We start from the raw sequence: 27,595 nt of genomic DNA on the forward strand, positions 1-27,595 counted from the left end.
CTATTCCCTACTGAATAGCCTAATATCAGTTTTCTACTGAATTTACATTAGATAACATTCAACTTATAGAGCCATCTAATTGATTTGCTCAAATAATAGAAGTTAAAAAATATGCCTGTGCTTTGCCATCTGAATTACTTATACAAATAACTCATGATGGCAAACATCCAGCAGACATTTTCCTCCCTACAACCACCACACTCTGAGGCGAATATGGCTGAAGGAGTATGATTAGCCCAAGGTCAGAACTCATGGTCTCTGGCTTTCTAGCATGGTACCCTTTAGACCAAACCGACTATTTTTATTATATCTCGTAGGAATTATGCCTGGTAGGTAGGTACAAAGTCTAAATTACTTACAAGACATAAAGTACATTGCATTGGGAGACATTTGTTTGTATCTGAAAGCTTTCAAAAACTACTGAAGAAGTTGCCACCAAACTCTATTTTACTATGACAAAAGGTGAAATCTATTTATAATACAGCAGGTGAGTATATTAACTGTATTTAATTAATAGAAGCCTCTTCCTACTTTTGGAAGGCAGCTGCAAGCATTATCCAAACAAACAAGATTTAAGTATCAAGTATAAAAATAAATATTCAAATAAATATTCATGTTATTTTACTTGGCTCTATCTTTATTTTTTACATTGACCAGTAGCTGCCTCATTTCCCACCCTAGGCTTATACTCGAGTCAATAGTTTTTCCCAGTTTTTTGTGGTAAAATTAGGTACCTCGGCTTATATTCGGGTCGGCTTATACTCGAGTATATACGGTATCTTCATTTTTAAGGGACAATAGAATTTTTTTCATTTACAGCCAATTAAATAATAGCTGTCACGTATCTGAGATAGTATTCCTTCCTTTATAAAACAATCTATATAAATTTTCCTGCTTCCCCTCCTTTGTAATGCTTTTAAATTATCTGAAAAGCAGGGAAGGATATGATTTTTATTTAATTTATTTAAACTGTGAATCTGTCCATCTTAAAACCAACTCTGGGTAGTTTGCAACCAAAAATAAAACAATATGTACAACAATAAAAACTGAAGAAATCGTAAAACTAATGGGTTCTAATTGTTGGTACCAATTTTGCCAGATTTCAATAATGAACTCCTAAAAATGATTTTGCAGATTTTGTTTCAGATCATTTTAAAACCGTTATCTTTTTAAATAGGATGATATTCAGGTGTTGACATATGGTATAATTGTATATTTAAATTGTGTTATACTGTAATTATTTCTCATTGATTTAATATTGTTTGTCATCAATAGTCACTTGCTTGAGATGGGCAGCTATAGAAATTGAATAAATAAATACATGTGATTGTTCATATTTTGGTTTCTTTATTGTTTCTTTATTGCAGTTGTTTATTTGTATGTGTATATATGTGTGTGTGTGTCTATAGAGAATATGCAAAACACTTATCATGAATTTTATAGCAATCATTTTTTTTCTGAGCCACAACTTCTCTCACTTAATCATTCCATAAAGCATTCTTTCTATACAGAAAGTCCTCAACTTACAACCATTCATTTAGTGACTCTTCAAACATACAATGAGAAAAACGACTTATGACCTGTCCTCACACTTATGACCATAACAGTATCCTCCCCAGTCAAATGATCAAAATTTGGGTGCTTGGAGACTGGCATGTATTTATTCATTTGCGACGTTCCCAGCTAGTCAATGGGGGACGTTGGATTTGTTTAATGACCAAATGATTCACTTAACAACAACTGCGGTTACTTGCTTAACTGTCGCAAGAAAGGTCCAAATGACTCAGTTAACTGCCTTGCTTAGCAATGGAAATTCTGATCCCAATTATAACTGTAAGTTGGGGAATTGTTACATTTTTACTAATCAATTGACTGAGCTCCATACACTTCTGTGGCACTTTATAATGTAATACTTACAGTGGTGGAATTCAAAGTTTTTTGCTACTGGTTCTTTGGGTGTGGCTTGGTGGGCATGGCAGGGGAAGAATATTGTAAAATCTCTATTCCCACCCCACTCCAAGGGAAGGATACTGTAAAATCTCCATTCCCACCCCACTCCAGGGGAAGGATACTGCAAAATCCCTATTTCCGCCCGGTCAGCTAGGATTCAGGAGGCAGATAATAGATGGGGGCAGGGCCAGTCAGAGGTGGTGTTTACCGGTTCGCCAAACTACACAAAATTTCCGCTACCGGTTCTCCAGAACTGGTCAGAACCTGCTGAAACCCACCTCTGAATACTTCCAACATCTTTTTTCTTGATACCTTCATTCCATTTGTGCTATTTGAATTCATCTATCTTCTAATACTATCTTCTAATGCTACCGGGATTGTATCTTTGCTTCCAGAAGTTGCTTTACTTTCCATCTCTTCTAAATAATTTCTTTTTCTTTTAATGTAATAGATGGAACAGTCATGGCTGAATTCCATTTCATTATTTTCAATAAGACAATCAGTGTCTTAGGCATATCTTCTTTACTTTTGGTCTTAAGGTAGTATAACAAACCAGGAGCTTCCTGTGCAGACATGTCCTGAAACAAAATTTATGGGGATTTATTTTCCTGCTTTAAAGTTACTCATTTCCTTTTAAAAAACGATCCATTCCCTTTCCGTCAGTTGCTTAAATTTCAGTGCCTGAAGTCTAGTCTTTGTGTACTACGCTTTTCTCCTCTTTCTACGGTCTGAGAGAGTTTCAGTCCTGTTTTTTTTCCTGTGTCAGGAAGAAAGAGACAGCTGGATAGTGCTTTCCACTCATCACTTCTATACAACTTATAGTATGTTTTCCTTTAATTCCATTACCATACTTCTGTTCTGTTTACTACATCCTTCTCTACCGAGCCTCTGGTATCCATCTGAGAGCTTAATTCTATACATTATTGGCATTCTGTACTGCAAATGCAGCATGCAGTATGAATACTAGCTTAATTTTAGAATATACTTTGAGTTGCGTCATCTGCCTGGCTATTATATACAATATAAAAGAAATATGTTAGACTTATGATATCAGGATTTATGAAAACATTTTTTCATAAACATTTTAATTTCACATTATATAAACTGCGCAGTGTTGCCTTTGTTCTGGTTCACACTGCTGTTGCAACCGCACATGTGATTCAGTAGTGGGTTTCAATTTCAGTCACTACCGGTTCGCTCGTGGGCATGCAGACACTCACGCTCGCTTGCAACACTTCTGTGCATGCGCAGAGATGTCTGGGCAGGTGGGTGGAGCCTCCCGCCACCGCTACCGGTTCGCCCAATCCACCACTGAAGTGATTCCATGCAAGTCTGATCTCATAAATTCATAGGATTAGTAGAATTGACTATCCATCATACTCTCAAGAGTCTTCTCCAACATCAGTATGAAAAGCATCATGATTGTTTCTATCCCAGTTCTGCAAAGTCCACAGTTTTTACTTCCATAGAGCTCACAAGGAAAACTGTTGTCTGCATGATGCCAATCTTTATAGGAACAGACACATCCTGTTATCGGAATAGCTTTTCCAAGGTCTTCATGGCTACTCTATCAAGGACTAGTCAATTCTTGACGGCCGAATTCTTTATTATTGTTAAATCAATCTAAAATGAAAAAACAAAAACAAAACCCAACACTTATCTATCACTTTAATATCGTCATTGTCAGTTCTACGGTTGACTGCTGTCAGTCGTCTTTGGATTTAAACCGGGACCATGGTGGCCCAGTGCTTAGAACACAGTATTGCAGGCTAATTCTGCCAACTGCCAACAGTTCTATTTTCACTGGCTCAGGGTTGACTCAGCCTTCCATCCTTCTGAGGTCGAAAAAAATGAGGATCCAGATTGTTGCGGGCAACATGCTGACTTTGTAAACCGGTTAGAGAGGGGTGTCAAGCACAATGAAGCAGCATATACGTCTAAGTGCTATTGTTATTGCTAATCTTAATCCCAATGTTTTTAATCTTAGTTTCATTTTTTCATCTTAATCAATTTCCTTTTGTCTTTTTAGCTATCAGAGTTGTGTCATCAGCATAGTTTTTGGTATTTCTTAAATTTTAAAACCACATTCATCTCCCTCCAAACCAGCTTCACTCAACATATAAAATGAATAAACAAGGGGAGAGTACTCAGCCATATCTTACACTTTTGCGAACAGTCTATTTTGTTATGTTCAGACTGGACTGTGGCTTGTTGTATAATTAATTTATTATAGGGAGTGTGATATATGATCATAAAGTTGGACTTGGTGTATTAAGTAGCAGTTTCTTTCTTTCTTCAAACTGGTCTACGACCATAATAAAGATTGGATTTGATTCCTTCTTTCTTTGATTCTTGTTTTTATTATACTATTTTGTATCCCCAGCAGACATATACATATATGTATGAAAAAGTATACATTGGCACGCAAACTCTCCTAACATATATCTTCCAAGTCATGTATTCTGTGTTCTCTATATTTAAAGGTATTTGCCACATAAAACATATTTAAATTTACTGCATAGAAAGTGTATTTGCTAATTCCAAACTAAGCAAGTTCCATAATAAGTGTTTGGCTGTGCTTTACCAGGTTAGAGAAAGTCCTAGCATATTTGCACATATATTAAACTTGATTAAGTCTGGTTAGGTTTTCTTATAGCTTGGTGTATTGTGTAAACTCAGCCTACCGTATTTTTCAGAGTATAAGATGCACCTCCCCCCCCCCAAAAAAGAGGGTGAAAATCTGGATGCGTCTTATACTCCGAATGTAGCCCCGCCCAGCTTCTCAAATGGAGGTTTCAGAGACTGAAAAAAGCTTCAGAAACAAAGCTTCAGTAATGAAGCCCCCAAAGAGAGCTTCAGAAAAGAAGCCCCCAAACAGAGCTTCAGAAAAGAAGCTCCCAAACAAAGCTTTTTTTCTGAGCTGTTTCTGAGGCTTTCAGAGGCAGAAAAAAGTTTTTTCTGAAACAGAGTTTCAGAGGCAGAAAAAAAAGCAAAAAAAAGCAAGGCACAGAGAGCTCACAATCAAGGAACCTATTGCTAAAATTCACCTGATTGGGGGTATTCTGGGAGGCCAATCCACCTGTCAATCAGCTTTTTTCTCATTTTCCTCCTCAAAAACTAAGGTGTGTCTTATACTCTGGTACATCTTATACTCTGAAAAATACGGTATTTGTTTAACTTATAGTTCAGGATAGATATGAACCAAGAAATTAGTCACTGTAATACTACCTAATGAGTTTACTCATACTACCTAATGGTTTACAGAATAAACCATGTGTCACCCTTCCTTCAGTTAACACGTGCAATAATTCACTAGCCATGCATCTTTATTTCCCATGTATTGTAATATGGTGGACATCATGATAGGTTGTTTTTGATGTGGAGCAGAGGTCTCCAACCTTGGCAACTTTAAGACTTGGGATTCTGGGAGTTGAAGTCCACAAGTCTTAAAGTTGCCAAGGTTGGAGACCCCTGATGTGGAGGATATATGTGCTAGTATATCAGATGGCATTGAAGCAAAACATATACAAATATAAGAATCTGTCTATGTACATGAAAGTGTAAGATCTCTGCGTGTGAAGAATTGGAACTGAGGAAAAGAAAGTGTCTGTCCTGACAAGAGAACAATGAAAGATTCTGGCTTGTCCTGCATGCAGAGAATTAGATGGGCAAGCTTTGTGTTTACATTTTTTCAGAAGACGTTTAGATAACATTTCACTATGTTAGTTTATTTGTATTCATTAGTTTGTCAAATTGATAGAATAGATAGATAGATAGAATTTTTTATTGGCCAAGTGTGATTGGACACACAAGAAATTTGTCTTGGTTCATATGCTCTCAGTGTACATAAAAGAAAAGATAAGTTCATCAAGAATCATAAGGTACAACACTTAATGATAGTCATAGGGTACAAATAAGCAATCAGGAAACAATACCAATATAAATTGTAAGGATACAAGCAACAAGGTTACAATCATACAGTCATAAGTGGAAGGAGATGGGTGGTGGGAATGATGAGAAGATTAATAGTAGTGTAGACTTAGTAAATAGTTTGACATGTACAAGATAGTAGGTATAAATATAAACATGGATATGAACAAAAGAAATGAATACAAATAAATGGAGACAGTAGGACAGGGACGGTAGGCACGCTGGTGGGCTTATGCACGCCCCACTTTACGGACCTCTTAGGAATGGGGTGAGGTTCACAGTAGACAGTTTAAGGTTGAAGCTGGGAGGGTTTGAGGATGTAACAATGGACTCAGGTAGAGCATTCCAGGCGTTGACCACTCTGTTACTAAAGTTGTATTTTCTGCAGTCGAGTTTGGAGCGGTTTACTTTGAGTTTGTACTGATTGTTTGCCCGTGTATTATTGAGGTTGAAGCTGAAGAAGTTGTTGACAGGTAAGATGTTGTAGCAGATAATTTTGTGCACTGTGCTTAGATCATACCGCAGGCAGCACAGTTCCAGATTGTCCAAGCCCAAAATTTCAAGTCTGGTGTCATACAGAATTTTATTGTGAGTAGAGGAATAGAATACTCTTCTTGTATAGTCTTTTCTAACTATAATAATTATATAACTTTTCTTTATAGTCTGGTCTAACCCCTCCATGCTATGAAATGTAAATTGGCAAAGAAGACAAAAAAAGAATCAACGTGGTTCTTTGGATTCAGATGGTTTTTTCTCTCTCTCCATTCTTTCGTTCCCCATCCTTTTTTCAGATTATTATTTTTTACAGCTGTATATCTGGGGGATTCCTTTTCTCTTTTACTTCTGCAAATGGCTTGTAGTATTCATATCCCCAAAAGGAGAGAGGGAGTAAGAACATCTGGATCTCAGGGTGTCCCTCTTGCCGTTCTGGTCTTTGAAAAAAGAAACATTCTGTTTTCATTTCCCCTGTGGTGTCATGTGACATGCTGCTCTTTAAATGTTGGAGGTTCTCAATTGGCTGCAATTATTGGAATCTTTATTTTGTTTGGAAGAGAGAGACTAACTCAGAAGTTGTAGACTGTTCAGTTAGTCATTTTAAACAAGATATTTGATCGCTGATTTTCTTGGCCCAAAGCCAGTCATGATAATGTTACAGGAATATAGCAGATATAAAAACAGAAACAAAAATAACCAGATGAACTGAAAACGATTGCATTTACATACAGAATTACAAAGTCAAATAGAAATTCCATATGGCTGAAACTACTTGGCAAGCGTGACACACAATACCTGTAGTTCAGCTCATCAGAAAATAAATCAAATGAAAGAAAAGAAAAGAATATGTTTAAGGTTATTGAGTTGCCTGCAGTGTAAAATGATAAATCTAAAACAGATACTTGTCGTAAAATGCCAAATGGATTGCCCATTATCAGAACTGATGCAATTGAAATGCAGCAGAATCCAATTAAAATTAAGTATTTTAATTGAAATGCAGCAGAATCCAATTAAAATTAAGTATTTTAAAGACCTTTTTTCTTAGTTTGTAATTATTTACATTCCAATATGTAATATAACTAAGATCCAAAGTGCATAATTTTAATGGAATTGAACTTACACATTTAGTTCCATTATAAAGAGTCCTCATGTTATAACTACTCGTTCAGTGACTGTTCAAACTTGCAATGGCTCTGAACAAGGGGGACTTATGACGAGTCTTCAGAGTTCTGACTGTTGCAACATCCTCACAGTTCATGGGATTGCGAATTCCGACATTCTCTACTAGCTTCCTGACAAGTAAGGTCAAGGTGAAGTTAGAAGTGACAATCACGTGAAGTGCTCACTTGATGACCTGCATGATTCTCACTTCATGACAGCAACTAAGTGACACAGTCCTACTATGTCCTACTATGACATTTACAATTACATCGCTTAGTGATAGCAATTCCAGTCCAATTGCCATTGTAACCTGAGGGCCATTTGCATGTAACTTATTGTAACTCTTTATAAATATCGTATTTTTCGGAGTATAAGATACACCTACCTTTTTTGGGAAGGGAAAAAAAAAATCTGCCTCTGCCTCCCAGCAATTTGCCTCTTTGCAGCAAACAGCAAACAGCCTGCTTTAGTTTTATTGTCAGCATAGCCTGATTAGCACAAGAAAAAAAAATCTGCGTCTCAGCAATTTGCCTCCTTGCAGCAAACAGCGGAGGCCCGTGTAGCAATAGACAATGGCAATCCCTGCAGCCTGAAACAGCTGAGTGTCGGGAGGGCACTCCAATCGACAAACAACCTCTTGTACTAATCAGGCTGTGCTGAAGCTGAAATGGGCTGTTTGCTGTTTGCTGCAAGGAGGTAAATTGCTGGGAGGCAGATGCCCAAGGGTGAGGGCAGCAGATGGGCGGGTCTACATTTGGTGTATAAGACGCATCCAAATTTTCACCCTCTTTTAGGGGGGAAAATGTGTGTCTTATACTCTGAAAAATACGGTAATCCCCTTCATTGGCCATTGCCTTGTCATGGTGAAGGGGCTTGCTCAGCTCAATGAAGCTATGAGCTAAACTGTGCAAGACAGACAGGTCATAGTGTAACCAAATTCAAAATGGCCATGGAGGCCCAGTGTTGAGACAGAGTAAGGATATTTCCATAGCAGGCTTGGCCAGCAAACTGGAACTAAGTAGATCAATATCCTGACTGCATCATCTTTTGGGGCTTTCCCAGGTTTTTATTTATTTATTTATTTGTCACAACAATATATATAGGCATCACACAAAAAGATTATACAGTATATAAACATATATATGAGGAAATATAAGGAAGTATAAGCATATATATATATAAGAAGAAAAAGAAAAACAATAGGACAGGAATGGTAGGCACGTTTGTGCTCTTATGCATGCCCCTTATGGTCCTCTTAAGAATGGGGTGAGGTCAATAGTAGAAAGTTTTTGGTTAAAGCTTTTGGGATTATGGGAAGAGACCACAGAGTCAGGTAAAGTGTTCCAAGCACTGATGATTCTGTTACAGAAGTCATATTTTCTGCAATCTAGATTAAAGCGGTTGACATTAAGTTTAAATCTATTAGTTGCTCTAGTATTATTGCAATTAAAGCTGAAGTAGTCTTTAACAGGAAGGACATTACAATAGATGATTCTATGAGTTAAACTTAGGTCTTGTCAAAGGCGACAGAGTTCCAAGATTTCTAAGCCTAGGATTTCAAGTCTGGTGGGACAAGGTATTTTGTTGTTTTCAGAGGAGTGAAGAACTCTTCTTGTAAAATATTTCTGGACACGTTCAATTGTATTGATGTCAGAAATGTGGTGAGGGTTCCAGACAGGCGATCTGTATTCTAGAATTGGTCTAGCAAATGTTTTGTATGCTCTGGTTAGTAGTGTGGTGTTTTTGGAAAAGAAACTACGCAAGATTAGGTTTACAACTCTTAGAGCCTTTTTTGCTATGTAGTTGCAGATCATTTGATCATTTGATATGAAAACTCCAAGGTCTTTAACAGGGTGGGGTCATCTGTAAGGTAATGTCCATCAAGCTTGTTTAGGTTCTTTTTTCCAATATGTAAGACTGAGCATTTGCTGGTTGAGATTTGGAGTTGCCAAATTTTAGACCAAGCGGTTAGATGATCAAGGTCTTTTTGAATGGTAGATGTATTGTCGGTGGTGTTAAATAGTTTGACATCGTCAGCAAAGAGAACACAATTACTTGAGATATAGTCACAAAGATCATTTATATATAGTATGAAGAGTGTTGGTCCAAGAACGCTGCCTTGAGGAGTGCCACTCTTGACAGGAACAGGATTTGATAGAGCATTGCCAATTTTGACCACTTGTTGTCTGTTAGACAGAAAAGCAAATATCCAATTGTGAAGGGGTCCTGAAATGCCATAGGATTTTTGACCTCTTGGACTCAGCAGAGAAGGTAGAAAGTGGGAGGCAATTTCTATCAGCCTAAAATATTCATATGACACACAATAGAAGCTGAAAGAATGTTCACTTCATAAATTCCTTTGTGGTAAATATTATTATCAGCCAACTATCAGGCACCAGGAAGGCTGTAAGAAATTATTGCCATCTTGCCTCCATCACTTATTTTTGTGATTTCTTCATAATACTTAGATAATTCCAGCTTACTTTCATTTACTCTAGTTATCACTGCCTTTACACTGGCACCTTTTTAAATTTGCTCTCCTATCTCATAAGAAAACTGATTTTGATCACATTTCTTCTTTTGGGACATCTGGTTCTAACTTGACAGCCTCCTAATATAAGGTCATGGTTTTATTCCCCACCCACCCACCCCAGCTGCTTAATGCCAAGTAAATACAGGAAACATCATCTAAGTGTTTCTCCAGCAATGCAATTTTTTGGGATCACTCTACTCTACTCTACTCTACTCTACTCTACTCTACTCTACTCTACTCTACTCTACTCTACTCTACTCTACTCTACTCTACTCTACTCTACTCTACAGGACAAAGAGGACAAAAATAAGTGGACCAGTTTCCTGCTTTTGTATGATGTCATATGATGAATGATGCTCATCTTTTATCTTTATTTGACAAAAGTTTATTATTTTGACAACTGAGAACCTTTGTTTTGAAGTAGTAATCTTGTAACAACCTTTATGCACAGGGTAGTGTTTGCATACTAGCATGTATTCTGTTCTCTAGATAAATGTTCAGGTTTGGAATAAAAGCAGCATAGCCTGCACAATTGTGATCTGTGTAGGTGTAAAAGAATCCTGCTTCAAAGCTGTTCTTCCAAGTACTAATCTATAGCATCTTCTTGATTCCTATTTAGGACATTCCATAGTCCTAAAAGGCAGAAGCTATCCATCTCTTTAATATCTTCATTGTCGATTCTAAGGTTGTTGTACCTGTTGTCATTAGTTTGGTCTTTTTTATATTTAACCTTAGTTCTATTTTTTCACTGTGCTCTTTGCAACTAATTTGTGTGTTTCGCTATCAGAATAGCACCATTGGCATAACACAGGTTCTTGACATATCTTTAGTTTGTTTTAAAACCACATTCGTATTTTCCAATTCTTATTCTCTTAATAGATATTCTGAACGTAGTTTGAATAAATAAGAGTATACAACCTTGCATCAACCGTTACCAACCTGGAATCAATCTGCCTCTTTCTATCCATACTGTGGCTTCCTGACCAGGGTATAGATTTCACATGAGGACAATCAACATAAAGAAGACTTTATTTATTTTATTTATTTTATTTATTTATTTTGTCACAACAATATATGTAGGAATCATACAAAAGATTATATAGTATATAAACATATATGGGTAAATATAAGGAGGTATAAGCATATATATAGAAAGAAGAAAAGAAAAACAATAGGACAGGAATGGTAGGCACGTTTGTGCGCTTATGCACGCCCCTTATGGTCCTCTTAGGAATGGGGTGAGGTCAATAGTAGAAAGTTTTTGGATAAAGCTTTTAGGATTATGGGAAGAGACCACAGAGTCAGGTAAAGTGTTCCAAGCACTGATGATTCTGTTACAGAAGTCATATTTTCTGCAATCTAGATTAAAGCGGTTGACATTAAGTTTAAATCTATTAGTTGCTCTAGTATTATTGCAATTAAAGCTGAAGTAGTCTTTAACCAGAAGGACATTACAATAGATGATTCTGTGAGTTAAGCTTAGGTCTTGTCGAAGGTGATGGAGTTCCAAGTTTTCTAAGCCTAGGATTTCAAGTCTGGTGGGATAGGGTATTCTATTGTTTTCAGAGGAATGGAGAACTCTTCTTGTAAAATATTTCTGGACACGTTCAATTGTATTGATGTCAGAGATGTGGTGAGGGTTCCAAACAGGCGAGCTGTATTCTAGAATTGGTCTAGCAAATGTTTTATATGCTCTGGTTAATAGTGTGGTGTTTTTGGAAAAGAAACTACGCAAGATTAGGTTTACCACTCTTAGAGCTTTTTTGCTATGTAATTGCAGTGGGCTTTGGCACTTAGATCATTTGACATGAAAACTACCAGGTCTTTAACGGGATGGGGGTCATCTGTAAGGTAATGTCCATCTAGTATGTACTTAGTTTTTGGGTTCTTTTTTCCTATATGTAAGACTGAACATTTGCTGGTTGAAATTTGGAGCTGCCAATTTTTAGATGATCAAGGTCGTTTTGAATGATAGAAGTATTGTCTGTGATGTTAAATAGTTTGATATCATCAGCAAAGAGAACACAATTTCTTGAGATATGGTCACAAGATCATTAATGTATAGTATAAAGAGTGTTGGTCCAAGAACGCTGCCTTGAGGAACGCCACTCTTGACAGGAACAGGATTTGATAGAGCATTGCCAATTTTGACCACTTGTTGTCTGTTAGACAGAAAAGCAGATATCCATTTGTGGAGGGGTCCTGAGATGCCATAGGATATTAGTTTTAGGAGAAGTTTATCATGTACTACTGAGTTGAAAGCTTTGCAGAAGTCTATGTAGATTGCATCTATTGATTTGCCTTGATCAAGATTTGAAGTCCCTATGTTTTTGCAGTGCAGAAGTTGTAAGTTACATGATAATTTTTTTCTGAAACCAAATTGTTTGTTGGAGAGTAGGTTGTTTGTTTCTAAGTATGAGGTAATGGAATGGTTGATGATAGATTCCATGACTTTGCAAAGGGAGATCGGTCTGTAGTTTTCGACTAAGCTGGGGTCTCCTTTTTTGAAGATAGGGATGACTGTGGCTAGTGACCAAAGTTTGGGAAGAGAACTGGTAGTGAAAGCTTTTTCAAAGATAATACTTAGGGGTTCTGCTATATTAATGGAAAGTTTTTTTAAGAAGTATGCCCACAGTCCATCGGGTCCAATAGATAGCGATGGTTTTAAGTTGTGAAGAGCTTTTCCAACGTTGTCTTTGTGAAATCTATATGAGTTAAATCATCATAATCATTGCTGGTACGTTTGTGGAAAGTCGAATATGTGTTATCGGAGTTAACAAAAACTGAGCCAAAGAAAATGTTGAAGAGGTTTGCTTTAACTGTTTCGTCATTGCATTCTTTGTTGTTAGAATCTTTTAGTGGTGGGATGGATCTAGAGTCTTTAAGTTTATTATTAACAAAATTATAAAAGGCACGATTGGAATTTGTGCGCAGAAGATTCTCTTCTTGCTTGGTGTGGTAATTTGTGCATTCAGTTTTTATTTGGTTGCATATGTTTCTGTAGCGGTTTTTGAAATTTGTAACATAGCCTTTTTTGTTTCTTTTCCAGAGGGATTTTTTTTTGATTGAAGCTTTTTTATTGATATGGGTAGTTTGTTTTTCTTGATCATGGTAGTCATTTTAATCTAGCTATAACCTAAACTCCATTAATAGTCTGAAAAATCCTCAGCATTTCCTCAGTAGCGTTCAATTTGAAGGCCTCATAATCCAGCACTTTATTGCCAATCATTTATATTTTCTCACCATGATTTTTCTTAATAAATACAGGGGTGGTTTATCGTTACCTTCTCCCACACAATAGGAAATTATGCCGTTGCCATATTCACTGATGTGATTGTCTGCCTTCAGCATCATCCTATACCACAAGGTTCACTTTCTTGACTCTGCATAGATTTCAGTCTCCTTTAAGATGCTTCTCACACCAATCAAAATTAATGGTATAGTGACTATGTTTATATAGCAGTTCTAAGTGAATTTCACTATGTTGCTATTTGTTATTGTTAGTTGCAAAGTCGTGTCCGACCCATCGCGACCCCATGGACAATGTTCCTCCAGGCCTTCCTGTCCTCTACCATCCTCTGGAGTCCATTTAAGCTCACACCTACTGCTTCAGTTACTCCATCCAGCCACCTCGTTCTCTATCGTTCCCTTCTTCTTTTGCCCTCAATCTTTCCCAGCATTAGGCTCTTCCCCAATGAGTCCTTCCTTCTCATTAGGTGGCCAAAATATTTGAGTTTCGACTTTCACTATGTTGCTATATAAAACTGCAATTTCTATCGCACTTCATTTCAGGACTAGCTTGTGAATGACTAACTTGGTAAAAAAGCCATATGTATGATTTTAAAGGTACTCATCTATGTCATAGGCTTCTAATAAGAGGAACATGGTAACATTTGTTTAAAAGAGGAAATGGTCACTCCCTCCACTGTTGAGGTAGTAGTCAGACTGGCCCAGTCTGCTTTCTATCTGAGTTTGACAAGAACAGTTCTCATTTCCTCTCCTCCTTTACTAACCCTTCCTATATTTTTTTCCCTGTTGAGTAAATTGCACCTAGTGTCTAGAATTGGTAGCTTCCTGTTTTCCTACCGCCCCCTCCCCTTTAAAGCCCTATGGTCTTACTGGATAGTGTCTTATATCTTTCTCCTATTCTTATGCCGTCCATCAATATGGATAATATGGATAACAAATGAATGTACAACTGAACCAATCCATACTACACTATTACAAACCTAGGTCTTGAACAACTAGTAACTAACAATACAAGACTCAACAACTGCCTTGACCTCATCTTTTGCAATAACACAAACTCAATTTATGGACTACAAATAAAAGAACCCTTTTCCAACAGCGACCACTGCATGATAGACTTTTGTCTCAATATACGCCCTCACATAAATTGTCATAATAATAGTACTCCTAACTTCAATTTCAAAAAAGCCAACTATGACCTTATAAACAACGACTTCTCATCTCTTGACTGGCAAAATCTGTTCTCAACCTGTATTACTGCTGATGACCACTATAGAGTTTTCCTATTTGAAATCAATAGAATCATTAAACTAAACATATCACAAATCACCACCAAAATCAAAAAAAGCAAATTACCCATATCAGTAAAAAAGCTTCAATCCAAAAAAAAATCCCTCTGGAGAAGAAACAAAAAGGGCTATGTAGCTAATTTCAAAAACCGCTATATAAATATTTGCAACCAAATAAAAACTGAATGCACCATTTACCACACCAAGCAAAAAGAAGACCTTCTGCGCACAAATTCCAATCGTGCTTTTTATAATTTTGTGAACAATAAACTTAAAGAATCAAGATCCATCCCACCACTAAAAGAATCTAACGGCAAAGAATGTAATGATGAAACAGTTAAAACAAACCTCTTTAACACATTCCTTGGCTCAGTCTTTGTTAACAGTGATGGCTCATATCCTACATTCCCCAATCGTACCAACGAGTACAATGACTTAACACATATAGACTTCACAGAAGATAATGTTGAAAAAGCTCTTCATAAACCATCTTTATCTATTGGGCCTGATGGACTATGTGCATACTTCTTAAAAAAACTTTCCACTAATATAGCAGAACCCTAAGCATAATCTTTGATAAAGCTTTCACAACTAGTTCCCTTCCCAAACTTTGGTCTCTAGCCACAGTCATCCCTATCTTCAAAAAAGGAGATCCCAGCCTAGTTGAAAATTACAGACCAATCTCTCTATGCTGCGTCACCTGCAAAGTAATGGAATCTATCATCAACCAATCCATTACCCTCCACCTAGAAATAAACAATTTACTCTCTAATAAACAATTTGGTTTCAGAAAAAATTATCATGTAACTTACAACTTCTCCACTGCAAAAACATACTACTAATCTTGATCAAGGCAAAGCAATAGATGCAATCTACATAGACTTCTGCAAAGCTTTTGACTCAGTAGTACATGATAAACTTCTCCTAAAACTAAAATCCTACGGCATTTCAGGATCTCTTCACAGACAACAAGTGGTCAAAATTGGCAATGCTCTATCAAATCCTGTTCTTGTCAAGAGTGGCATTCTTCAAGGCAGCGTTCTTGGACCAACGCTCTTCTTACTATACATAAATGATCTCTGTGACCATATCTTAAGTTATTGTGTTCTCTTTGCTGATGATATCAAACTATTTAACACCACCAACAATACTACTACCCTTCAAAAAGACCTTGACTTTGTATCCGATTGATCTAAAACTTGGCAACTCCAAATCTCAACCAGCAAATGCTTAGTCTTACATATTGGAAAAAAGAACCTAAACGCTAAGTACAAGCTTGATGGACATTACCTTACAGATGACCCCCACCCTGTTAAAGACCTTGGAGTTTTCATATCAAATGATCTAAGTGCCAAAGCCCACTACAACTACATAGCAATAAAGGCTCTAAGAGTTGTAAACCTAATCTTGCGTAGCTTCTTTTCCAAAAACACTACACTACTAACCAGAGCATATAAAACATTTGCTAGACCAATTCTAGAATACAGCTCACCTGTTTGGAACCCATACCACATTTCTGACATCAACACAATTGAACGTGTCCAGAAATATTTTACAAGAAGAGTTCTCCACTCCACTGAAAACAACAAAATACCTTATACCACTAGACTTGAAGTCCTGGGTTTAGAAAACTTAGAACTCCGCAAACTCCGACAAGACCTGTGCTTAACTCATAGAATCATCTATTGTAATGTCCTTCCTGTTGATGCCTACTTCAGCTTCAATCACAATAATACAAGAGCAAACAATAGTTTTAAACTTAATGTTAACTGCTTCAATCTTGATTGCCGAAAATATGACTTCTGCAACAGAGTTATTAACACTTGGAACACACTACCTGACTCTATGGTCTCCCCTCAAAATCCCAAAAGCTTTAACCAAAAACTGTCTACTATTGACCTCACCCCATTCCTAAAAGGATTATAAGGGGCGTGTATAAGAGCACAAAAGTGCCTACCGTTCCTGTCCTAGTGTTTCCTTTCATTATATCAAATTAATATAGTTTTTGCATACTTTTGCTCATATATATGCTTATATGATATCTAGTTATTTATGTTGATGCTTGTGTATATTGTTGTGACAAAATAAAAAAAAATACAGAATGAAATACAGATCACTTAAAACTCAGTAAAAACAAATAACTTGGTATGTGCTGGGTTTCTCACTAATACAAAGGAGTAAATGCTTGAGATTATAGCGTATACAAAAGCAGTGTTAGATTTCTTTCCCCCACTTGACGTAGTTCAATTCATAGAAAAATGTTCTTCATACTATAGAATAGAATAGAATAGAATTTTTTATCGGCCAAGTGTGATTGGACACACAAGGAATTTGTCTTGGTGCATATGCTCTCAGTGTACATAAAAGAAAAGATAGTCAAATATGGATGTAATCCTTAAAGGAGAAAATAGTAATTATTTGAATAGTTAGGTTGTAAACCAATACACATTTGTAATTTGTAATTTCCATTGATCGTAACTACAGAAGGATGCCGAGAATTTCAACCTGAAATTAGATTTTTGAGAAGGACAATTCAGTTAATATAGTTTAGGCAGTCAACTTAAATTTAGACAGCCCATGAAAATCTCTTAGATGTGAAGCCATTTATATTCTAGAATATTTTGTATTATAGTGAGTTAGGAAAAGTTGACGGTCTCTTACCAGACTGCACTTTTTTTTGCTATTCCATTTTCACACCATTTTATTTCCACCTCAATTTATCTGCAGGAATAGACTTTTTCAGCAATGTCCTTATGAAAACATTTCAATATATTTTTCCTGCTATGCTCAATTTTGCTAACGATTTCCATGTTTTCCATATATATTTTATGTGCATATTGAAATTGCACTGAATAAAAAGCAAACATTGCAACAATTAATTAATTAATTAATCACCTGCCCATCTTACCACAAGGCAACAATATTGGAAATATGCAGATATTTGTATATAATGAAATTCAGCATTATGGAAAATGTACATTTGGGAGGGTTTTATGTCTATCTAAGGACATTTTTAAAAAAATAATATGAATTCTACCTATCAGTCTGAGGTACCAGACTGCAATTCTGAGCTGTAGGGGCCAATTCTTCTATAGGCCTTCCTGTATTTCTGGATCTTACAGAAGGGCTAATGAGAGAACCTTGCAAGTTATTGTTGGATGTCAACCTCTGTATCAACCTCTGGAATCCATGTGCGCTCAGGCGTTCATGTTCCCCTTGGCAACTATGGACTCTCTCATGTCATGTTGGATCTGATGTTTACCTCAGAGCAGAGATGATATTCTATGCTCTGAAGACGCTGTGGTTGAATAACTTTCCGATCAAGCTAGGAAGCCAGATGGTTCACCCCAGGTGCTAATGAACCCTGATCATTTCCTGGCAGTTTTTGGCAGTTTTTCTTGAGATCTGACCAGCGGTTCCACCATACACCTGCTTTATATTTGGAATATGAGAGCAGCAAGGCCGGGGTGGAATCCAGCAGGTTCTGACAAGTTCTGGAGAACCAGTAGTGGAAATTTTGAGTAGTTTGGAAAATTGGCAAATGCCACCTCTGGCTGGCCCCAGAGTGGGGTGGGAATGAAGATTTTGCAGTATCCTTCCTCTGCCATGGCCACCAAGCCACCCCCACAGAACCGGTAGTAAAAATTCTTTAGATTTCACCACTGCAGCAAGGGCATTAGCTAAGATTGCTCTCATCAGTCACTGATCTCCGTGTGCTCCTTCATTTGTCAGGGAACACTGGGAATGGAGGCTACTGATAAGGTGACTGGAGTATCTTTGGCAGAGACTAAGAATTGAATATGGCTAAAGTCAGCAGTGAAATAGAGTTGTTCTTTATTTGGACCCATTGGGGTATTACTCCTGATCTAATTATTGCTCTGGATGATGTGGCAATCTTCTCTGATCTCGAGACTTGCAGTTTCTATTGAAGTCCTGCCCACAGCCAGGAGGATTTTCACCCAGCTAAGGCTGGTGTATACCAGTTATACTCTAGATCAAGAGGCCCTTGATCTGGCAACATTGACTCATGTCCTTGTCACCTGATGGCTATCCCATGAGGTTGCCTTTGAACCTGCAGCAGCCCAGTTGGTAAGAACTGCGACTGTAAAATGCCTGTTTTCTGTTTGCTGCATTGGATATCAATGAGATTTCTAGTGTAAGTGCTTGTTTTGATGGAAAAAGTCTTTTATTTTATCCTTCTCGTGTACTTAAGATCCCTGTCCTCCCAATTAATTCTGCCTATCTTATGTTTGCTTCCAGGGACAGGATCAGAGGTGGGTTTAAGCAGATTCTGACCACTTCTGGAAAACCAGTAATAAATGCCCCCATTTATTCTCTGCCTCCCAAGTCCCAGCTGATGGGGAGGAAATGTGGATTTTGCAGTAACCTTCCCCTGGAGTGGGGAGGGAATGGAGATTTTACAGTATCCTTCCCACCAAACCATACCCACCAAGCCATGCCACGCCCACCAAGCCACACCCACAGAACCGGTAGTAAAAAAATTTGAAACTCACTGCTGGACAGGATATATATTATAGATTTTTAATGCCACTCCAAGAGATCAAGGGCAGGTGAAACCATAGATAATCCTTCTCTGAGATGGCAGCCACATTACAAAACTTCTCACCCTGCTTAATGTAAATAAATACAGGTAGTCCTCGACTTACAACAGTTCATTTAGTGACCATTTGAAGCTGCAACAGCACTGAAAAAAGTGGCATGACCATTTTTCACACTTACGACCGTTGCAGCATCCCCATGGTCATGTGATCAAAATTCTGATGCTTAGCAACTGGTTCATATTTATGAGAGTTTCAGTGCCTTGGGGTGGTGGTCATGTGATCAGCTTCTGCAACCTCCTGACAAGCCAAGTCAATGCGGAAACTAGATGCGCTTAAAAGCTGTGTTACTAACTGAACAACTGCAGTGATTCACTTAACAACTGTGGCAAACAAGGGCGTAAAACGGGGCAAAACTCACTTAACAGAAATTTCACTTAGCAACAGAAATTATGGGCTCAATTTGTCATAAATCGAGGGCTTACCTGGAAACGCTTTCCATGGCACCTTGATATAAAACCCAGGGAAAGAGAGTCGCAGTTTGTTTGGTAGTTATATTCACATAGGAATAAAAACTCAATTCAAAATATGGTCTATTTAGAATATTTTATTGCTCGAGGGAAAAAAAAATTCTTTGTGAAATAATCTGAAAATAATAAAATGCCCAGGATTGAAGCTTACCTCCAACCCCTTCTAGCCAAACAAAGGAAATTATTCTTTTAAATGAAATGTAAAAGACATGCATTTTTGGATCTGCGGTTGTGAGGTTCATTTCCATAGGATCATTAAATTGGCCTCTTCCTGGCAACTTCCTGGCCCTTTCAACAAAATGTCATGCAGCCGTACTTTTAGCTAAATGTCACATTTGCATGCCCTGACCTTCTTGTGAGGAGGGGGATGCCTCTGGGTCCCTGCTGCCAAAGAGCAGCTTGCCAGGAGTCCCAAAAGTCCATCTAAGCAGGGCTCTTATTTCCATGCAGATGTTTGCTGGGTAAGTGGTAAATATTAGAATATATTTACAAAGCATGAAAAATATTTAATTATTTTGAAGCAGTGCGCTATGAATGTAGATTAGAATATAGAACACTAGTGTATTACATTTCAGAAGGCCTTTCAGACTGAAGGTTAAACCATGGGTCAGAACTTGCTTTATGCAGAAATTTTATACAGAAACTTTGGTAGAAACCACTGGCAGATTGTACAACCCAACACTGTTTGCAATAGTGATCTAATAATATCGAGAGGGCAGTTCATCAGTTCTGAAAACAAAAGGCTCGTGTCTTACCTTTGAAAGAATAAACCAAGAATGAAGTTATGAGTTCGACATGGGGATTCGTTTAAGAGAAAGAACAAGCCAAGGCCAGGCCAGGTACATACAGATAATCATTGGATAATGGAAGATTCAGATTAGTAAACTCACATTTCAGATTATATTTCACTCATAATTTTCCAGTAACACAGCAGCAAAGGTTAACGATGACACCATTTAAGAAATTAAGATAATGCTTTTTTTTTCTGGCTGAATCATTTTTTCTTTGATTCACAATGTATTCATTCTTCTATTGCTTTGTTACCTGATAAAAAGCAACATGTTCCTGGTGTCTTTTAAAAGGTCAACTATTCATGATCACAATTCACTTGGAATGCCCAGTCCTACCTGCCTGCCTGCCTGCCTGCCTGCCTGCCTGCCTGCCTGCCTGCCTGCCTGCCTATCTATCTATCTATCTATCTATCTATCTATCTATCTATCTATCTATCTATCTATCTATCTATCTATCTATCTATCTATCTATCTATCATCTCTTTCTATCATATCTATCATTTATCTATCTATCATCTATCTATCATTTATCTATCATATCTATCTATCTATCTATCTATCTATCTATCTATCATCTATCTATCTTTCTTAAATATACATGCAGTTCTGGATTTAGCACCATTTGTTTAAAAACTGTTCAGAGTTGCACTGAAAAAAAGTGATTTAAAACTAATCCTTGCAATTAAAATTGTCACAGCATACCCATGGTCATGTGATCAAAATTCAGGTGCTCAGCAACTGGTGTGTGTTTACAACAGTTATAGCATCACATGGTCATATGATCTGACAAGGAAAGCCAATGGGGGAACCTGGACAATGTGATTCACTTAACAACTGCAGTGATTTGCTTAACAACCATGTCAAAAGACATAAAATTGAGCCTGACTCATTTAACAACTGCCTAGCTTAACAGTTGTGGTCCCAATTGTGATCATAAACTAAGGATGACCTGTAACCAACAGTACTCACATCCAACCATACTATCCTAGTATGATTTATGTTGATTGCTTATTTAATATCCATGATTTATTTATTTATTTATTTATTTATTTGATTTTTATACCGCCCTTCTCCCGAAGGACTCAGGGCGGTGTACAGGCAAAAATAAAATAGATAATACAATATACAATTTAAAATGCAATTAAAAAACTTATTTTAAAATTAGCCTGAGAAGTAAAAACATACAATAAACTAAAAACCCCATTTAAAATTAATTAATAAGAATTTAAAATTAATAAAATTCAATTTAAGCCAGCCCCGCGCGAATAAAAAGATGTGTCTTCAGTTTGCGACGGAATGTCCGAAGGTCAGGTATTTGGCGTAAACCCGGGGGAAGCTCGTTCCAGAGTGTGGGAGCCCCCACAGAGAAGGACCTTCCCCTGGGGGCTGCCAGCCGACATTGCTTGGCGGACGGCACCCTGAGAAGTCCCTCTCTGTGAGAGCATACGGGTCGGTGGGAGGCATGTGGTAACAGCAGGCGGTCCCGTAAGTACCCAGGCCCTAAGCCATGGAGCGCTTTAAAGGTAGTAACCAAAACCTTAAAGTGCACTCGAAAGGCCACAGGTAGCCAGTGCAGTCTGCGCAGGAGCGGTGTTATATGGGAGCTACACGTAGCTCCTCTATCACCCGCGCAGCTGCATTCTGGACTAACTGAAGCCTCCGAGTGCACCTCAAGGGGAGCCCCATGTAGAGAGCATTACAATAATCCAAGCGAGAGGTAATGAGCGCATGAGTGACTGTGCACAAGGCATCCCGATCAAGGAAGGGGCGCAACTGCTGAACCAGGCGAACCTGGTGGAAGGCCCTCCTGGAGACGGCCGTCAAATGATCTTCAAACGACAGCCGTTCATCCAGGAGGACACCTAAGTTGCGCACCCTATCCTTTGGGGCCAATAACTCGCCTCCAACAGTCAGCCGCGGCTGCAGCTGACTGAATCGGGGTGCCGGCATCCACAGCCACTCCGTCTTGGAGGGATTAAGCTTGAGCCTGTTTCTCCCCATCCAGACCCGTACGGCTTCCACACACCGGGACAGCACTTCAACAGCTTCATTGGTTTTTTGATTTTGATAATTGATTATCATTAGTTTTATCAGTTTATTAGTTATTATCAGTTGAGACTCTAGAATAGTGGTTCTCAACCTTTATAGTGCTGCGACCCCTTTAATACAATTCCCCACGATGTGGCGACCCCAACCATAAAATTATTTTTGTTTTGAATTTATCGTGCCTGAAGCCGTATTGGCTAGCGATCTGAACTGCTTGCAATTGCCTTGAGGACGGAGGCATTAAAGTGGAGACTCCTCCCCTATTAAGTTTATCTTGCCTGAAGCCAGATTAGGCTAGTGATTGGGAGTGATTTTAGCTGGCTTGAGAGGGAGACATCAGAGCAAAGATTTCTCTCTTTTTTAATTCATCACGCCTGAAGCCGAATTCGGCTAGCGATTTGAAGAGCCTGCAGCTGGCTTGTGGAGTCAATCATTGGAGCACAATTCTTTGACTTGCAAGTATACTTCCCATATTTCCGATGGTCTTAGGCGACCCCTGGCAAATCGTCATTCGACCCCTAACGGGGTCCCGACCCACAGGTTGAGAACCACTGCTCTAGAACGAGTACAGACAAGAGCAACAAAGATGATTAGGGGACTGGAGGCTAAAACATATGAAGAACGGTTGCAGTAACTCGGTATGCCTAGTTTAATGAAAAGAAGGACTAGGGGAGACATGATAGCAGTGTTCCAATATTTCAGGGGTTTCCACAAAGAAGAGGGAGTCAAACTATTCTCCAATGCACCTGAGGGTAGAACAAGAAGCAATGGGTGGAAACTATGATTTCCACTAATATAGCAGAACCTCTAAGCATAATCTTTGATAAAGCTTTCACTACCAGTTCCCTTCCCAAACTGTGGTCACTGGCCACAGTCATCCCCATCTTCAAAAAAGGAGACCCCAGCTTAGTCGAAAATTACAGACCAATCTCTCTATGCTGCGTCACCTGCAAAATCATGAAATCAATCATCAACCAATACATTACCTCACACTTAGAAGCAAACAACCTACTCTCCAATAAACAATTTGGTTTCAGGAAAAAATTATCATGCAACTTACAACTTCTCCACTGTAAAAACATATGGACTACAAATCTTGATCAAGGCAAAACAATAGAGGCAATCTACATAGACTTCTGCAAAGTTTTTGACTCAGTAGTACACGGTAAACTTCTCCTAAAACTAAAATCCTACGGCATTTCAGGACCCCTTCACAAATGGATATCTGCTTTTCTGTCTAACAGACAACAAGTGGTCAAAATTGGCAATGCTCTATCAAATCCTGTTCCTGTCAAGAGTGGCGTTCCTCAAGACAGCGTCCTTGGACCAACACTCTTCATACTATACATTAATGATCTTTGTGACCATATCTCAAGTAATTGTGTTCTCTTTGCTGATGATGTCAAACTATTTAACACCACTGATAATACATCTATCATTCAAAAAGACCTTGATCATCTAACCGCTTGGTCTAAAACTTGGCAACTCCAAATCTCAACCAGCAAATGCTCAGTCTTACATATAGGAAAAAGAACCCAAACACTAAGTACTTGCTTGATGGACATTACCTTACAGATGACCCCCATCCCGTTAAAGACCTTGGAGTTTTCATGTCAAATGATCTAAGTGCCAAAGCCCACTGCAAATACATAGCAAAAAAGGTTCTAAGAGTTGTAAACCTAATCTTGCTTAGCTTCTTTTCCAAAAACACTACACTACTAACCAGAGCATATAAAACATTTGCTAGACCAATTCTAGAATACAGCTCACCTGTTTGGAACCCTCACCATATCTCTGACATCAATACAATTGAACGTGTCCAGAAATATTTTACAAGAAGAGTTCTCCATTCCTCTGTAAACAACAAAATACCTTATCCCACTAGACTTGAAATCCTGGGCTTGGAAAACTTGGAACTCCGTCGCCTTCGACAAGACCTAAGTTTAACTCATAGAATCATCTATTGTAATGTCCTTCCTGTCAAAGACTACTTCAGCTTTAATTGCAATAATACAAGAGCAACCAATAGATTTAAACTTAATGTCAACTGCTTTAATCTAGACTGCAGAAAATAGGACTTCTGTAACAGAATCATCAGTGCTTGGAATACTTTACCTGACTTTGTGGTCTCTTCTCATAATCCTAAAAGCTTTAACCAAAAACTTTCTACTATTGACCTCACCCCATTCCTAAGAGGACCATAAGGGGCATGCATAAGTGCACAAACGTGCCTACCGTTCCTGTCCTATTGTTTTTCTTTTCTTCTATACCTTTATATACTATATAACCTTTCTGTATGATAGTTACATATATTGTTGTGACAAAATAAATAAATAAATAAATAAATAAATAAACTAATCAAGGAGAGAAGCAACCTAGAATAAGGAGAAATTTCCTGACAGTTACAACAATTAATCAGAGGAACAACTTGCCTGCAGAAGTTGTAAATAATAATAATAATAATAATAATAATAATAATAATAATAATAATAATAATAATAATAATAATAATAATAATAATAATAATGTTTTAATTTGTATACCGCCCTTCTCCCGAAGGACTCAGGGTGGTGAACAGGCAGATAAAATACAAAACATACACAATAATTAAAACAACCCTTAAAAAACTGATTTAAACTTGCCCAGAAATTTAAAATAACAATACACCCCATAAAATTACCAAAATTTAAAACCCATCATCCAATTAAAATTTTAAAGGTAAAATCAAGCTAGTCCAGCCATACGAAATAAATAGGTGGACATTTTTAAGAAAATGTTGGATAGCCATTTGTCTGAAATGGTGTAGGGTTTCCTGCCTGGGCAGGGGGTTGGACTAGAAGACCTCCAAGGTCCTTCCAACTCTGATATTATTGTTATTATTAAGTGTTGTATCTAATGTTTTATGAATGATCTATCACTATTGTTGTACACTGAGAGCATATGCACCAGAGACAAATTTCTTGTGGGTCTAATCACACTTAGCCGATAAAGAATTCTAATTCTAATTCTAGCCATTTACAATAAAAAAACACACATTTTAAATGAATTCTTCACTAAATGTATTTGGATGTCACATGAAATCCAATTTGAGTTGCATTTTCTTTGTATTGTGTTTCAAATGCAGTAAACCACCTTGAATACTACAATGGAAAAGTAGAATATTGTAAAAATACCGACCTACTTTATAGTGCTTCAATTTCACTACTCCATTCTTTATGCCCAGCTGAAATAAAACACAACCCAGGTGTGGTGATTGCCTAATGAATGACACCACCACTAAGCCTGGATTTCACCTTCTCCAAGCCACTAGGCCAGAGCAAGGCAATCTTTGCACATCAGGGGTTTGTGATCATCATTTACTTAGGTGGGACAGATTTCTAGAGATGCTGAGGTTTTTTTTTTAAGGATTTTGTTTTGTTTGTTATTTTTTGAGATGGGAGTCAGTGTTAATCTGATGTAAAGGACAGTTCCCAGACTGATAAAGATTCAGGGCACATTTATGTAAACAACCAGCTGCAAACTCCTTTGTTATCAATGAAAACCTCTCCATGTCAATTTGCAGAAAAACAACTAAGAAGAAAATAAAGATGTTTCCACATAAAGTATTTTGGCAAAAAAAAAACCACATAAAATACAAATTAGATGGACATGACCTTATAGATGACCCTCACTCTGTCAAGGACCTTGGAGTACTCATTTCTAAAGATCTAAGTGCCAGAGCCCACTGTAACAACATTGCCAAAAAGGCAGTAAGAGTTCTTAACCTAATCTTGCGTAGCTTCTTCTCTAGTAATGTTGTACTACTAACTAAAGCATACAAAACATTTGCTAGACCAATCCTTGAATACAACTCATCTGTCTGGAACCCGCACTGCATATCGGACATAAATACAATCGAGAGAGTCCAGAGATATTTCACAAGAAGAGTCCTCCACTCCTCTGCTCGCAATAAAATACCTTATGCCACCAGATTCCAAATTTTGGGCTTAAACAATTTAGAACTACTCAGACTTCAATCTGACCTAAGCATAGTACATAAAATTATCTACCGCAATGTCCTACCTGTCAAAGACTACTTCAGCTTCAACCACAACAATACATGAGGAAATAATAGATACAAACTCAAGGTAAACTTGATTGCAGAAAATATGACTTCAGTAACAGAGTGGCCAATGCCTGGAATGCACTACCTGATACTTATGCATGCCCCTTACAGACCTTTTAGGAATGGGGTGAGGTCAATAGTAGACAGTTTAAGCTTAAAGTTTTGGGGGTTTAGGGAAGAAACTACAGTGTCTAGTTGTTCTGGTGTGCAGTGCTCTGTAGCATCGTTTTGAGGGTAGGAGTTGAAACAGTTTATGTCCAGGATACAAGGGGTCTGTAAATACTTTCACAGCCCTCTTTTTGACTCATGCAGTATACAGGTCCGCAATGGAAGGCAGTTTGGTATAAAGTATAACATGACTAAGGTATAACGTGGGTGTCCAACTTTGGCAATTTTAAGATTTCCCCATAATGGCTGGGGAATTCTGAGAGTTGACACTAAGCTGGCAGGAATAACCAACATCCCAGAAGACAAGCTCAAGATCCCCAAAGATCTTGACAGACTTGAACATGGGAGCCTAACTAATAAAATGAAATTCAGCATAGATAAAAGTAAGGTTTTACACTTAGGAAAGAAAACAACAACTGTATAGGTACAGGTTAGACAAAACATGGCTTAATGCCAGTAACTGTGAGGGGGATCCTGGAGTCCTAGTGGACAATTACTTAAATATGAGACAACAGTGTGCGGTGGCAGCCAAAAAAGCTAATGCAATGCTAGGATGCATTAGTAGAAGGATGGGATCAAAATCAAGTTCTAGTACTTACAAAGCCTTAGTAAGATCACGCTTGGAATACTGCATCCAATTCTGGTCACCACAATATAAAAAAAATGTTGAGACTCTGTTGCAGAGAAGAGCAACAAAAATGATTAGGGGGCTGGAAGTTAAAACATACAAAGAATGTTTACAGGAATTGGGTATGTCTAGTCTAATGAAAGGAAGGACGAGGGGAGACA

The sequence above is a fragment of the Ahaetulla prasina genome, chromosome 2, assembly GCF_028640845.1.
Source record: "Ahaetulla prasina isolate Xishuangbanna chromosome 2, ASM2864084v1, whole genome shotgun sequence".
Lineage (NCBI taxonomy): Eukaryota > Metazoa > Chordata > Lepidosauria > Squamata > Colubridae > Ahaetulla > Ahaetulla prasina.